We start from the raw sequence: 13,918 nt of genomic DNA on the forward strand, positions 1-13,918 counted from the left end.
ATTCTAATTCGAACACAAGACCCATTGACCCACTTCTCATCCCTCCCTGTATACAACTCTCTCTTAACCTTTGGTCATTGTCATTCTTTCCTCCGCTTCTATGAACTTAACTCTTTTAGGCCTGATATTCGAATGATGTCTCCTGGAATCTGTCATTCCATGCCTGCTGTATTTCTGTTGATATCATGATCTCTACTTTAATCCAGGCTGTCCTCAGTGGCAGTGCATCACTTCTTCCTATGGCCAACTAATATTCTACCATGTAGCTCTAATTGCTAAATACCTCTTCATAGATCTTTCTCAGACCTTCTCCTCATCATGGTCAGGAGAGGAGCACATTATAAACTCACACTATAAGGAAAAGTGTGAAGTTGAGACCAACATACCTAATAGATGATCTATTACTGTGCCTACCAAGGTCTACTTGGCAAGGGCATTGGGTTGATTTCCTAACATTGCCTGGATGGGTATTTTTTCAGAAACAACAATCCACCTTCTGTTTCAACCATTCAGCTTTCGTTTCTCTGTTGTAATATGGGTATTACATTGGAGATCATAAATAGATGTTTATTTTTAGCTCTCTAAGACTAGCACATTTATTTCACTTAGCCCCAGATTCATTGAACCTGGAGCAAATTATGACAAGTTATTGTGATGAAGATGAGGTAACAGCTTCTGACTTGGAGAAGATTTGTCTAGTGTCTTGAGTTTCCTGTCAGTATGTCAGGACATCTAAAGGAAGAAGAGGAGAGGAGGCGTGCAAAGTTCAGCCATGAGTGTGCCTTCAGTTTCCCTCATCAGACTGCACTCAAAGGCATAAGAGAAAGGAAACAAGCGAAAGCGAAGGAAGCCAAACTTCAGGCTTTTGTTCCTTTCCCAGTCGAGATAGAGCCTGCCAACCACCCAAGCACATGACCTTATGAGGTAAATATTCTTGTTCCTGTCTTAAATGCTGTGTTAAATGAAAGGGGAAAAAGACTCAAGGGCACAAGATGCCCCAAATTCAGATTAGAACCCACTGAGTATTGATTCCTCTATTTTTTTGAGAAAGAGCGAGAGAGAAAGAGAGAGAGAGAGGGAGAGGAGAGAGAGAGAGAGAGAGAGAGAGAGAGAGAGAGAGAGGAGAGAGAGAGAGAGAGAGAGAGAGAGAGAGAGAGAGAGAGAGAGAGAGAGAGAACATGTGTGCAGGTTTAAGTGTGTACATTTCTGAGTGTGTATGTGTGTGTGTGTGTGTGTGTGTGTGTGTGTGTGTGTGTGTGTGTAGGCCAGAGGCCAAAATCAGTGTCATTCCTTTGTCACCTTGTTTATTTGTTTGATACAGAGTCACTTATTTGGATGTTACCAAGGAGGCTGACCTGGCTGACTAGAAAGCCACAGACTTTCTGTCTGCCTCTCTAGTGCTGGATGAGCATATGCCATTACTCCTGACTTTTTAATGTTGCTTCTAAGGCCAAGCTTGGCTCTTCAGACTTGTGTAAGTACTTTACCAACAGAAGTATCTCCCCAGTCCTGCTCACCTCTTCATAACCATGCTGCATTACTGTCAGGGCCCACACTACCGACATGACGTCTTAACAATGGTATCTACTTTGTGCCCATTCTGTGTCAGATGTGAGGCTATTTAAATATGGTGATTCTAATTTCCCTTATCAGCACAGAGGTGCTAAATTAGTTAGAAAGTCAATTAAAATGACAAAATGATGGAGAAGGAAATTGTCTATGTTAACACTCCATCATTTGGAGATTCTAGCCTGCTTCAGACAAGCAGACTAATTTCACATTCAATTTCACCAAGCTAACAGTCTGTGCTGGACAGTATATAATGCTCCCAATCCTGATTACTTACACAAGATGATAAAGTTTCCCAGTGTATATGTGACTTGTCCAAAAATTAGAGACTTTCCTGAAAGATGACATTTGTCTGGCCACCATTGCCACACAGTCTAGGAAAAACCATGATCCTCATGCCAGAACAATAATTTATTAGTGAAAGTGAAAATATCTCAGTGGAGAGAGGCCGGCTGGGATACAGAAAAACATTCAGTTACAAATGGTGCCCAATGGCTCAAGTTTCCACCTAAGTTCCTGCTTCATGTCTCATGGAGGAGGAGGAGAAGAAGGGGGAGAAGAGGAGGGGGAGGAGAAGAGGAAGAGGAGAAGAGGAGGAGGAGGAAGAGAAGAGGAGAAGTAGGAGAAGGAAGAGAAGGAGGAGGAGAAGAGGAGGAGGAGAGGAGGAGAAGAGGAAGAAGAGAAAAGTAGGAGGAAGAGAAGAAGAGGATGAGAAGAGGAGGAGGAGAAGGAGGAGGAGGAGGAGGAGGAGGAGGAGGAGGCAGCAAAACAACAAACCTCATCCAGATACCCCCTTTCCTTTCTCAGTCAAGATTCCATGCACTGAAAATCAGTTCCATCACTCATTGTCCAACTATCACATAATGTTAATTATTTTTCTGAACTCCAGTGGTGTATGACAGCTGCTCATTTGTCTTTAGCAGGGCAGTTAACATTTCTTGAACAGCTACACAGTTTAACTGGTAACACTATACATTTATGAGCAAAAGCAAGCCTTGTGCTAGAGACACCCAGTCTACCAAACAATAAATATGAGAGAACCAAACCATCAAGCTTTAAAGTTGAGTATCAGAAATGTCTCATGGTGTTTAAATAAACAGTGCAAAATACCAATGTTTGAATACTCAAGAGCTAAGTTCCTCAAAGTAATATGAACATACAAATGACACAAAGTTTATATTTCAGTGGATGGCAAGATAAGATTAAACCAAAGCTCAGAATACATCTGTATAAAAGGAGGTTGATTCCCCAAACAGTGATGAAGTATTTATACCATCTCTAAGGGAAAGGTTGGCATATGAATAAAACACCATCCTGGAAGGGCTTTGAAGATCATTTCATTGTTGCAGTTATCTCCTCTGGAATGCTGAGGAAATTGAGTAAAGTATAAACACTTATGGTACTTAATAAATTAAAGCCATAGATTAGATCATCATTTATGATCGTTAGTGACTATAAAGCTGTCCAAGATGTTAGCACGGGAGAGCCTCAGGTGTCACCACTGAGCACAGAGGATAACAAACTTCACTGAGACAAAAGCTCTGAGCGGCATTGGAGCTCTCTGCTTTTACTTGAAATCTTACAAACTTTGGACATTCTGTGAAACTAGCTCAACTAATATCGCCACTGAAAACACACTCATACATCTGTTTATGCCATAAATGTAAAGACACGAACATTTTAGAGCTATTTCACTTTTTGTCATTTTAATTGACTTTCTAACAAATTTAGCACCTCTGTGCTTACAAGGAAAATTAGAGTTATCACACGCAAATAGCCTCATACCCGACACAGAATGGGCATAAAGCTCAAGGCCTCTGGTTTCTGCTACACTATTGATATTGGATCTTCACTAGGGTTCCTCTTGGATATCCTGTTGTCCTATGTTATGGAGATCCTGGGTCTGTAGACTGACCCTTTCACATGCTTCAGAGATCATAGATGGGGTGGGTATTAGGGAGGGCCAACTCATAGCCCTGGTTCTGGGCCTGGGTGGTTACTGGGTTGGTCAGCCTACCAGCTCTTCCTCATCCTCACCACCAGGGTGGCTAGCTCCACTTTGGCTAGCTCACCCTATGCAGTAAGCAGCAAGGGGTGGGTGGTTCTCCTGCTCCTATGCTCTTGGGCTGGCTCACTGACACCTTCACAACCAGAGCCAGCTCTACTGTGTTGCTCAGGCGAGGTGCAGGGGCCACTCTCCTGAGTTCTGCAGCTGGTGAGAGGCAGGGCCAGCTCTCCTGCTCTTAGGATCTCAGGGCCAGTTATTCCACCTGGTGGCAAGGGGCAGGCCTCTCTCTCTCTCTCTCTCTCTCTCTCTCTCTCTCTCTCTCTCTCTCTCTCTCTCTCTCTCTCTGTCTCTCTCCCCGTCCCCACCCCCCGATGCCACCACATAGCGGTACCAGTTCTCCCACTCACATGCCTTCAGGGCCGGCTCACCCACACCCCTGCCCATAGTCATCTCTGTCTTACAGCCCAGGTGAGGTGCAGGGCCTGCTCTCTCAAGTGTTGTAGACAGTGAGGGGCAGGACCAGTTCTCCAGTTTCCCTTAGTGTTGCAGACAGTGAGGGGAGGGGCTAAATAAGTCTATTTAGCCTTATCCTCTCTGCCTTTGGTGGTAACAGAAGCCATGGACATCAATACAGACCATGGCTGCAGCAGGCTGACGGGCCCAGACATGGCCCTGGGCAGCAGCCCAGGCCTGGACACCACCATGGCCCGGGATAGCAAGCCGGCCACCCATCTCAGCCTGATCCTCGCTGCCTTCACCTCTTCAGATCTGTCTCTCTCCACCGGTTATGAACCATTCTATATCTCTCTTCCATACTCCACCATATATTTGCTCACCATAATAGGGCCCAGGTGTTCTCCTCCCCACCAAGGGCAAACAGCCCTGATGGGCTGTGTGGGTCTTTTTCTCCTGCTCAGTCTTAATCCCATTTTTCCTTTAGAATGTATTTTATTTCCAAGTGTGTGCACATGTGTGGCTGTGTGGGACTGTGTACAAGTGAGTGCAGGTGTCCATGGAGGCCAGTGAGGGCATTTGGTCTTCTGGAGCTGGAGTTACAGGCAGTTGTAAGTCATGTGATACAGGTACTGGGAGTGGAACATGGGTTGGTCCTCTGCAAAAGCAGTACATACCCTTAACTGCTGAGCCATCTCTCTACCCAACTCAGAGTACCAGTTTTTCAAGGAACAATACTAGGTTCTAAAGATTTTTCATATTTATATTTTCAGGTGTGAAACTGGACAATTCTGTTATTTCCACAAATGTTCTGCCAAACAATTTAGATTACAGAAGAGATACACACTTAGGAAGGGTCATAATTTTGAAGGGAATTTTGGAAAAAAATTAGTAAGGTCATTATTATCAGGTTTCTGAGATGCGTTTTATTTAGTAAACAGTAATCATCCGTAATTAGGACTTTTACTTTAAAAGGGTTGAAGAGATAGCACACAACTAAAGCTTGTAGTTAGGAAGTTTATTCCTTTAAAAAATATTTACTGTCAAGAAGGTGAGATAGGGCTACCAAGACGGCTCATTGGCCAAAGGCAGCTGCCCCGAAGCTCTGGGCCTGCATTCCATCACCAGGACCCAGTGGTGGGAGGACAGAATGTGTTCCTGGAAGTCTTCTTCTGAGTTCACATGTCCCCACACATATGCACACCTGTACACAAAATTAATAAACAAATATGTAATACTTTTCAAGAACGATGGAATGGTGGCTCTCTGAGTGTGAGGATTCTTCTATTTCTTCTGCTCTTTGCAGTTCTGTAGTTTGAACTCATGACCTCATGCATGATCGAACCCATGACCTCATGCATGCTAGACAAGTGATCTACCGCTGGGCTACAGCTCTAACTATCACCCTTTTCTTCATTGTTATGTTCTTGACACCTGGAATAGTGTCTAAGAGTGGGGGTTAACATTTGTTTAAATTAATTGATCAGTAATGCACTTTTTGATTACATTGACATGAGAGACAAAGAGGAAACATTTGACCATATGTATCATAAGCAAATGCCAACAAAAGTGCATTCATCTAATGCTAAATAAAAAAGACCAAGACTCACCACACTAGAGAACAAGCCCCATTTGCCTTGAATGTATTTTATAATATACTAGAGAATAAATGTAAGGAAATATTTTTTTGGGGACAGGGTTTCTCTATGTAGCCCTGGCTGTCCTAGAACTCACGCTGTAGAATGGGCTGGGTTTGAACTCAGAGATCCACCTGACTCATCTGGGATTAAAGGTGTGCGTCACCACACCTGGCAGGAAGGACAATATTTACATGGGCATAAAATGTTTTATAAATGCCCAAATGTATCCCAATTTAAAAAGAACTTTCATGGAGATAGGAAAAAAGACTGAAGCCAACTAAACACTTCCTTATAACAAATTACATTAAAACATGAGACTGGGCCTGTGACAGAAACATAAGGTCACAGGAATCTTAATGAAGTCCTTTCTGAACTTAAAGAAAAAAACACAGACACTTAGTTACTTGTGGTGATATTTTATTTGTGCTGAAATGTGGTGATATTTTATTTGTGTGTTAATAAATAAAGCTTGCCTGGAGATGGGGGAAAAGGGCAGCCATTTTAAGTAAAGAAGTCAGGTAGCACATGCCCTTAATCCCTTAGCAGGCAGGATCTCTGTGTGTTCAAAGCCACACTAGGGAACAGAGCCAAGTGTGGTGGCACAGGCCTTTAATCCCAGTACCAACCATAGAGGCCTGGAGGTCTGTACAGACAGACAGAAAGTGACAGAGCTGTGTAGGAAGAGGAAGTGAGGTAGCTGGGCTAAGAGCCAATGAGAGGGCAGAAAAGCAAGGTGTATAAGCCTGGGTAGACAGGAAATTGTGCCATTTGGAAGCTGCAGAGTCGGTGAGGTAAGGTTGGCTGGTGGCTTTCCATATTTCCTTGATCTCTCTAAGGCTTTAGCCCAAATTTCTGGCTCTGTGTTTTTTATTTAATAAGACCATTTAGAAATTCATCTACAGTTACTATGTTAAGCAAGTGATAAGGTTTCATAAATGAACAAGAACATAGTGAGAAGCTCTCAGCACTGAACATTTTCATGTACCATCACTCAGGAATATATAAAAAGATAAATACTTACTCAAAATACAGTTGCAGACAAAGGCATTTGAGGTAGGGCTGGTGAGGTGGATGAAGGAACTTGACAAGCCTAGTGACTTGACTTTGATCTCCAGAATTCCCTTGTTGGATCCAGAGCATCAACTCCTGAAAACTGTCCTCTCACCTTCATGTATGTATTATGATTTATGTTCATGTGTATGTGTGTGCACGTGTACATGTGCACACACACACACACACACACACACACACACACACACGAGTAAATATATAAATCTTTTAAAGGCATGAGTAGTACACTATGTAAGTGGTAAGAATATATGGGTGGTATGTAATATAATAAATACTATATAATATTAAGAAGTTGTAACTATACCCCGAGAGGTCTAAAGAGGTGTTGGAGGGACTTGTTGGCATTGTTTATAAAATGTCACCCCAAAAATTTCATATGTTGGGGTTTTGACTTTATCTGTTGATACTGTTTTACAGATGGTTGTAAGCTGTCATGTAAGTGCTGGGAACTGAACTCGGGTCCTCTGTAAGACCAAGTGCTCATAACTGCCAAGCCATCTCTCCATTCTCTCTGCCTTTTGAGACGGCCTTTTACTGAACCTGTAACCTACAGATTTGACTTGATTGGCTAGCCAGTGAATTCCAGGGATTTGTCTGCCTCCCAATGCTGGCATTATAGGTGTGTTCCAAGACACCCATGTTTTACTCGGGTGATGAGGTTCTAAACATACATCCTTGTGTTTGTTCAACAAGCATTTTACTAACAGCGCCATCTTTCCAGCCCTGGCAACCACATTTCCATGAGAGAGTCTGTCCTGTCCTGAGAGAAGAGAGCAGAAGATAGCTTCAAGTCCTTAGTGTAAGCATGCCCTCCATTCCACTCTACACACTGGAGCAGTACTCTGGATGTGCAGATATTTCAGGACTTAACTAATGTCTTGAAGCTCCAGTTATCATCAAATCTACTTTCTTGAGGTGTTGTTCTTCAAGGCTCAGGTGATAAATGGGACTCTGGTGGGAAACAACAGACCTTGAACTCATTCCTTCCATTGGTCCCCAAGGTTTTCAGAGAGATGTTGAGGTATGTATTACCCATAACCCACCAAATCTCTGGACCATAATTTCATCTATACTGTAAAGGTATCAGGTAAGAATACCTGCTAGAAAGTTCCAGAATTACTATTCTGACCAAGATAGCACTATTTCAGTTCCCATTGGCAAAATGAACCCTACCATTTCTTTTCCATTTTTACTTAATCCAAGTTCAGAGTCTCAGATGGAAACATCTATCTGGAAAAGGTCATGTTATCCACCAACATCTCCAGGGCTGGGATGTTGGAGACAGAGGGGATGGGTATTGCTTTTGTGATGTTCTGCCATGGAAAAATGTTTGGTAAAACATAAGAGCGAATTCTAGACATGGACAGGGAGCCAAAGAAACTCAAGTGTCATTTGTTCAAGATGGCTCACTCAGTGAAGGAACTAACAGCAACAATGCCTCCAAGTCCATCACCTCTGCAACATTATCAGCCTTATTAAGTGATAGTGTCTTGTTTTAGATCCCTTCAGACAAATGATAAGCTGTATTAACACTTCTTTGTACTTCAACACTGACCCACTCAAAGCAAGTTTATTATCTTCTCTGGCAGCTAGCCAACCCAGGATAAAGACAAGTTAAATGACTTCCCCATGGTCTGTGAATGTGGTTGGATACATTTATTTAGTTTTATAGGTATTTCCTGCCTAGTTCAACTCACCACTACACACTGCTTGCTTTATGAAAAGAAAAAGGTTGTGGCTTACAATGCAAGCAAATTGAAGGTCAATCAACATTTTTTCTTCAAGGAACATAGCTAGGGTTACTCTCAGAAAAACTGAAGTTTCAGAGGTAAAGGGATGGTGGATTTGGTCAGAATGGACTATACAAGTCAGAGTTAGTTCAGTTATCATTGGCTGACGTAATAAAAGGTCGGGCTTCACACAGGCTCCTCTGTTGAGTGGGAAGGTACCTAGCAAACTTATTGGCATATTTCCACTCTAATAATCCAGCACCATCTGTGGAAACAAGGCCGTTATTACCGGCCTTCACTAGATGGATTGTATGTTTCTTAGCAGACATCTGTTCATAGCACTTAGTGATCCTATGGTTTAAAATGTATCCATACTCAATCTCTGAGCCTAGGTATTGGATTTAAACACCAGGAAACAGTGGTAGTTTTAGAGGGGAAATATAGTAAAAATTCTCTAGCTGTATGCTCTTTCATGATCTATGAGATCATGAAAACCAAATGCATGATTTCTCAGTACAGCTTCTCAGTGAAGCAGTACTGGCTGTTAGGATGATGCTGTTGTTATATCTTACTTTGGGCTAATGAGTTGATTCAGTGACATTGAAAGAGGGCATCAGATCTGCTGGAGCTGGAGTCACAGGCGGTTGTGAACTGCCTGATGTGGGTGCTTCTCCCCAAGTCCCAGTTCCCTACAGTGCGCAGAACATGGGCAGTATGGGTTGAGTCATCTCTCCAGTCTTCCCTTTACAGATATTCTTTTTAACTGTGTGTGTCTGAGTGTGGGTTTGTGCATGTGAGTGCAGTGTTGTAGGTTCTAATAGCTAGTACACTACTGGAATGCATGGACTTGCTTAGTGCAAAGAGACCCAGAGTACAACATTCCTGTATTGTTTAGCAGTGGCTCAGCTCATGGAAAATGTGGATTACACAGGTCAGAGTCTCTTAAGACAGAGGGAAGGAATCTTAAAGAACTGCAAGGGGCTGAGTCTTCCAAAGTGCAGGCTGCGTATGGAGGGCCAGCACGATCTGTTGTTTCAGTTTTGTTTGATCCTGTATCCCACACTTCAGAAGGACAGTTTGAGTTCAGGATTAGCCACTGACTTCTCAACTGGCACCAACTTGGGAAAAGGCTGAGTCTGTGTGTCCTTTGAGAAACCATGAGAAGCTGGAAAAAGCATGGGGATCTCTGATGCAGGTTTGGCCATGCTAACTTAATATACATCACAGAAAAGAAATCATACAGGCAGCCTCACTTTGGTCAAGGGAAATCGGGTGTCGGAAATTATACACATGAAATGGGATGGTGTGCACAGGGCATCTTTGATCTGTGCATCCAAGGCTCTGAAACTCTGGGCATACTCTCAAATTGTAATGCTATATATAATCTGAAGAATACATAAACAGAATATTTCCTTTTTATTACCATTTTGACTTACTTTCTCTTAACATATAAATACTAAGAACATTTTCTTGGCCTCAAAGTTTACAACACTAAATGCCCTAGATGTTTCAAGTATAAATTAACATCTAATGAAATCCTAAAAGCCCAATTTAAGTGCACAGAATTCTACCCTGGGCTGTAGTAATAGAAACTATAATGTTTCCAATTACCTTCAAAGGTTGGTATCTTGTACACCAGAGGATTAAAAGCCATTGCCTTTTATGTGCACATTTAGCTTTTGTTAGTTTTAGCCCATCACCAACATTTTGCAGGAAAAAAAAAGGCTGGCTTCACAGAAGTGATATGTGACTTCAAAGATTTCATCATTGGAAGGAAGCATTATTAGACAAGACAGATGGAGAAATTAATACCAGGAAACAAGAAATGAGAACAATTGGGAGCAACACTGCCCTATATGCAATGGTAATTGATACTAAAGCAATTGTTCCATTTTTTATTCATGTCTATATAGACTTCATGAGTATTCATATGAGAAAGCCATAAACACTTAGATCTTTGTTTGGTATGCCCCTCTATTCTTGTGTTTTCTTTTTTATTTTGTTTTAATTATGTGAGACAGGGTATATCTATGTACCTCTGGATGTCCTGGAACTCAATGTGTAGACCCTGAATTTACAGAAATCTGCCTGCCTCCCAGGTGCTGGGATTAAAGGTTTGTCTACCTTGACTGGCTCCTGTTTTATTTTTAAGATTTATTTTATTTATGTTAAGTGTGTGTGTGTGTGTGTGTGTGTGTGTGTGTGTGTGTGTGTATGTGCGCGCGCCCATGGAAGCCAGAAGAGAGCATCCCACCCCCTGATGTTGGGTTACATGTTGTTGTTAGCTGGCTAATGTGGCTGTTGGGAACCAAACTCAGGTCCTCTGCCAGAGCAATAAGTACAGTTAACAGCTGATCCATCTTTAGCCCTTGTTCCCATGTTTTGATCAAGATTTAAGGCACAATCAAATCAGCAATTTCCAGAGGCAGGTCTCAAACTTGTGCACACATCAGAATCATCTAGAAAGCTCAGAGCATGTGCAGATGGCTGGCTCCATCTCCCCTGGCTTCTAAAGTACTGGGTCCCGTGATTTGAGCTTGTTACCACTTCTCAGGTGCTGCTGCTGGTAGTTTTAAGCATCACCTTGTTTTCCAACTGGGATGTTCCACTACCACAATGATGTTGGAGCTGGCAGTGTCCAAAGGCTTATGCACTTGGAGCTTTGCAAGCTCTGGTGAAGTTGATGAGAGAAGATGATGGTGTCATCTTTAGGTTTCTGTTAGCATGGACAATGGGGAAATCACATCTGAGGGTATGTGGATGGAGGTGAGGATAGAGAATGGAGGAACTGCTGCACTTGCAAAATCATCACCACGGAAGAGGACAGTTCCCCGAGGCCAAGGGTGGTGAGTATTCTGGACATTTCTGAAGGTGTATGGTTAGTAACACCTCAAGTGAGATTCATTAGCATGATAGGTTTTTGGGACAATCCTGGTGTGCAGGAATATAATTAAACCAGAGTTGGGGTTTTATCAGACAATGAAGTGAAGATAGATATTAGAAAAGTAGGAGTATATACAAGGGAATGGCTGGCTGCATGGCAGACCATGAAGAAGCTGTGAAGTGAGAGGATGACTCCAAACAAGCTTTATTTGTCAGAACTCAAATGAAATATCACACAGCAGTGTTCTCTCTCTCTCTCTCTCTCTCTCTCTCTCTCTCTCTCTCTCTCTCTCTCTCTCTCTCTCTCTCTCTCATGCTCTCCCTGACCCTCCCCTTTTCTCTCCTCCCCCCTCTCCCCCTCTCTCTTTGCCACTCTCCCTGCAACCCCTATGCCTGTCTAAATGAAGTTTGCTAACACTTACTTCATTTATGTTAGGAATGGGGGTCTATGTTTCTACGTGTTTTCATCTGTGACTTTCTTCTGCATGTCCTCTAAGGCATATATTTAATACTGTGCTTCCCTTGTAACAGGAGCTGTGATGGGCATTTGTTTTCGTTTATCCTCCGGTGTGTGGTGTGTGTGGGTGGGAGGTAGGAGCAGGTCACATTGGTGGAAAATTTCCCTAAACTGTCTGAAAGAGTTGTCAGATGAAAGCTGTTTGGGTCTGGGATTTTCCTTCATTAAAGTTTCTGAAAGATCTAAGTTTGGAAATAAATATAAAACTATCCCGTATGTTTTTGTGCTGCCCTTAGTAAATCATGTTTTTGTAAAAATAATAGTTATTTTATTCATTTGCCAAATTCATTGTCATGAAGCTCTTGGTAGGATGCTGAGTTGCAGCTCTTGAGCCTGCTGGATCACTTGGGGCATGTGGAGCCCCAAGTGTACCTGTTCAAGGATAATCTTGGGGGCAGCAAACATGGCCCCTTTGTGTTAAAAATGCCCTCAGGTGGGAATGATGTGTGCTAATGCTTATGACCTGTGGCTGAGAGGTTTTGCACCAGCCTGTAGTTCAGTTAGGAGGTAGAGGCAGAAATCCACAGCTTAGGGTCATCCTCAGCTACACAGCAAGATTGAAGTTAGCCTGAGCCACTTGAGACCTTCACTTAAATCTCCCTCCAAAAGTGTTTTGTTGGCTGTTTTGAGATTGGCACATTCCAGAGGCAGGCCTCAAACTTAAAAACTTTCTTTAAGTCAGTGGTTGTTTTCTTCAGGCAATTGAAAATGAATTGTGATACCCATTCACATTTATTTTGTGGCCTTCATTCTTTCTTACAGAGATCAGCTTTGGGCCTCACTGTTGGCCCTTTGAAAATAGTTTGTGTTTCATCTGGCCAATTTTGCAATTTGATGCTTTGCTTTGGATGTTAAATGATTTCAATAGTATCTAATTCAAGTGTTCTTATTAATCACCCATGAGAACATAGTATTTCTCTGATAATGAAAAAAATCTCTATATTTAATTTATGATATTGAATTCAAGATTGTAAAAAGCAAAAGTCTCAATTTATTTGTACAGAACAGCATGTCTTGTCTTTCATGCCATCTATCACTTCTCTCCCAAACCCTCTCCTCTTTTTCAGATTGACAATGAGGCAGACACAAGTTAAACAATCCTCAAAAGAGGAAAAACTTGAAATTTCCATGGTTTTCTCTACTTTCTAATGCATTGGCTCCTGCTGGCCCTTTTCCTTGTTCTCAGCAGCTCCTGGATGGTGCAGGTCTGTCTATGTGAGAAACAATCATAGGAATGTATAGTCAGAAGTCTCTGCCTGCCAATTTCCAAATAACTGACACAGAGGATTAATATTACTTATAAATGATTGGCCAATAGCTCGGGCTTGTTAATAGCTAACTTTTAAATTTAAATTAACCCATATTTCTTATCTATGCTTTGCCAGTGGCTCATGGCTTGATACTTCATTTTCTACAAGTCCTAATTCCTCTGTGGCTGGCTGGCATCTCCTGACTCTGCCCTTCCTCATCCCATCATTGTCAGTTTGGCTTTTCCCACCTAACTTTATCCTGTACAGCTATTGGCCAGTCAGCTTGTTTATTAAACCAATCATAGTCATATATATTTACACAGTGTACAGAAGAATTGTTTCAAAGCATTTCCCCTCTTTTGTCTAATTAAAAAGGAAGGTTTTAACTTTAACATAGTAAAATTATATACAACAAAAACAATTATCAAATAAGATGTATAGTTACAATATCCAGTCATTTATATTTGGCAAAATTAGAGAAAGTATTCTATTATCTATCTTATATTGGTGAGTCTAAAATTTTACAACTAATTTACCTTTTTATCATAACTAAGGAATATTATAATTATAACTAGTCTTCAACTTCATCAAAGACCCTAGAAGGAAATAATATTACCTGAGTAAGCAGGAAGTGCAAGCAAGTGATTTTCAAAGAATGTGAGAAATGACAGAAACAGCTGTCTGCCTGGACAGTCACACAAGGTTCCTCTGCAATGTTGGGGTATCCAACTCTGGCCTACAGGCCTAGCATATCTGAGAGACTTTCCTATGAAGCAGGGAATTTTGAAGGACTGTCC

At 41.8% G+C, this 13,918-nt stretch overlaps 1 long non-coding RNA gene across 5 annotated transcripts in view; it reads left to right on the forward strand.

Moving 5' to 3' along the window:
- Positions 1–220: 220 nt before the first annotated feature.
- Positions 221–13,918, forward strand: part of LOC121828163 (uncharacterized) — a 116,316-nt gene continuing 102,618 nt past the window's right edge. For 2 of the 5 annotated variants that reach the window (XR_006070670.2, XR_006070669.2), the window contains exons 1-2: positions 221–924; positions 1,322–1,474. This is a non-coding gene — a long non-coding RNA (uncharacterized LOC121828163). The remainder of the gene's footprint in view (positions 925–1,321; positions 1,475–13,918) is intronic. The other 3 variants (XR_006070667.2, XR_006070668.2, XR_006070671.2) reach the window with 2 other exon arrangements.

The sequence above is a fragment of the Peromyscus maniculatus genome, chromosome 3 (genome assembly GCF_049852395.1).
Source record: "Peromyscus maniculatus bairdii isolate BWxNUB_F1_BW_parent chromosome 3, HU_Pman_BW_mat_3.1, whole genome shotgun sequence".
Classification (NCBI taxonomy): domain Eukaryota; kingdom Metazoa; phylum Chordata; class Mammalia; order Rodentia; family Cricetidae; genus Peromyscus; species Peromyscus maniculatus.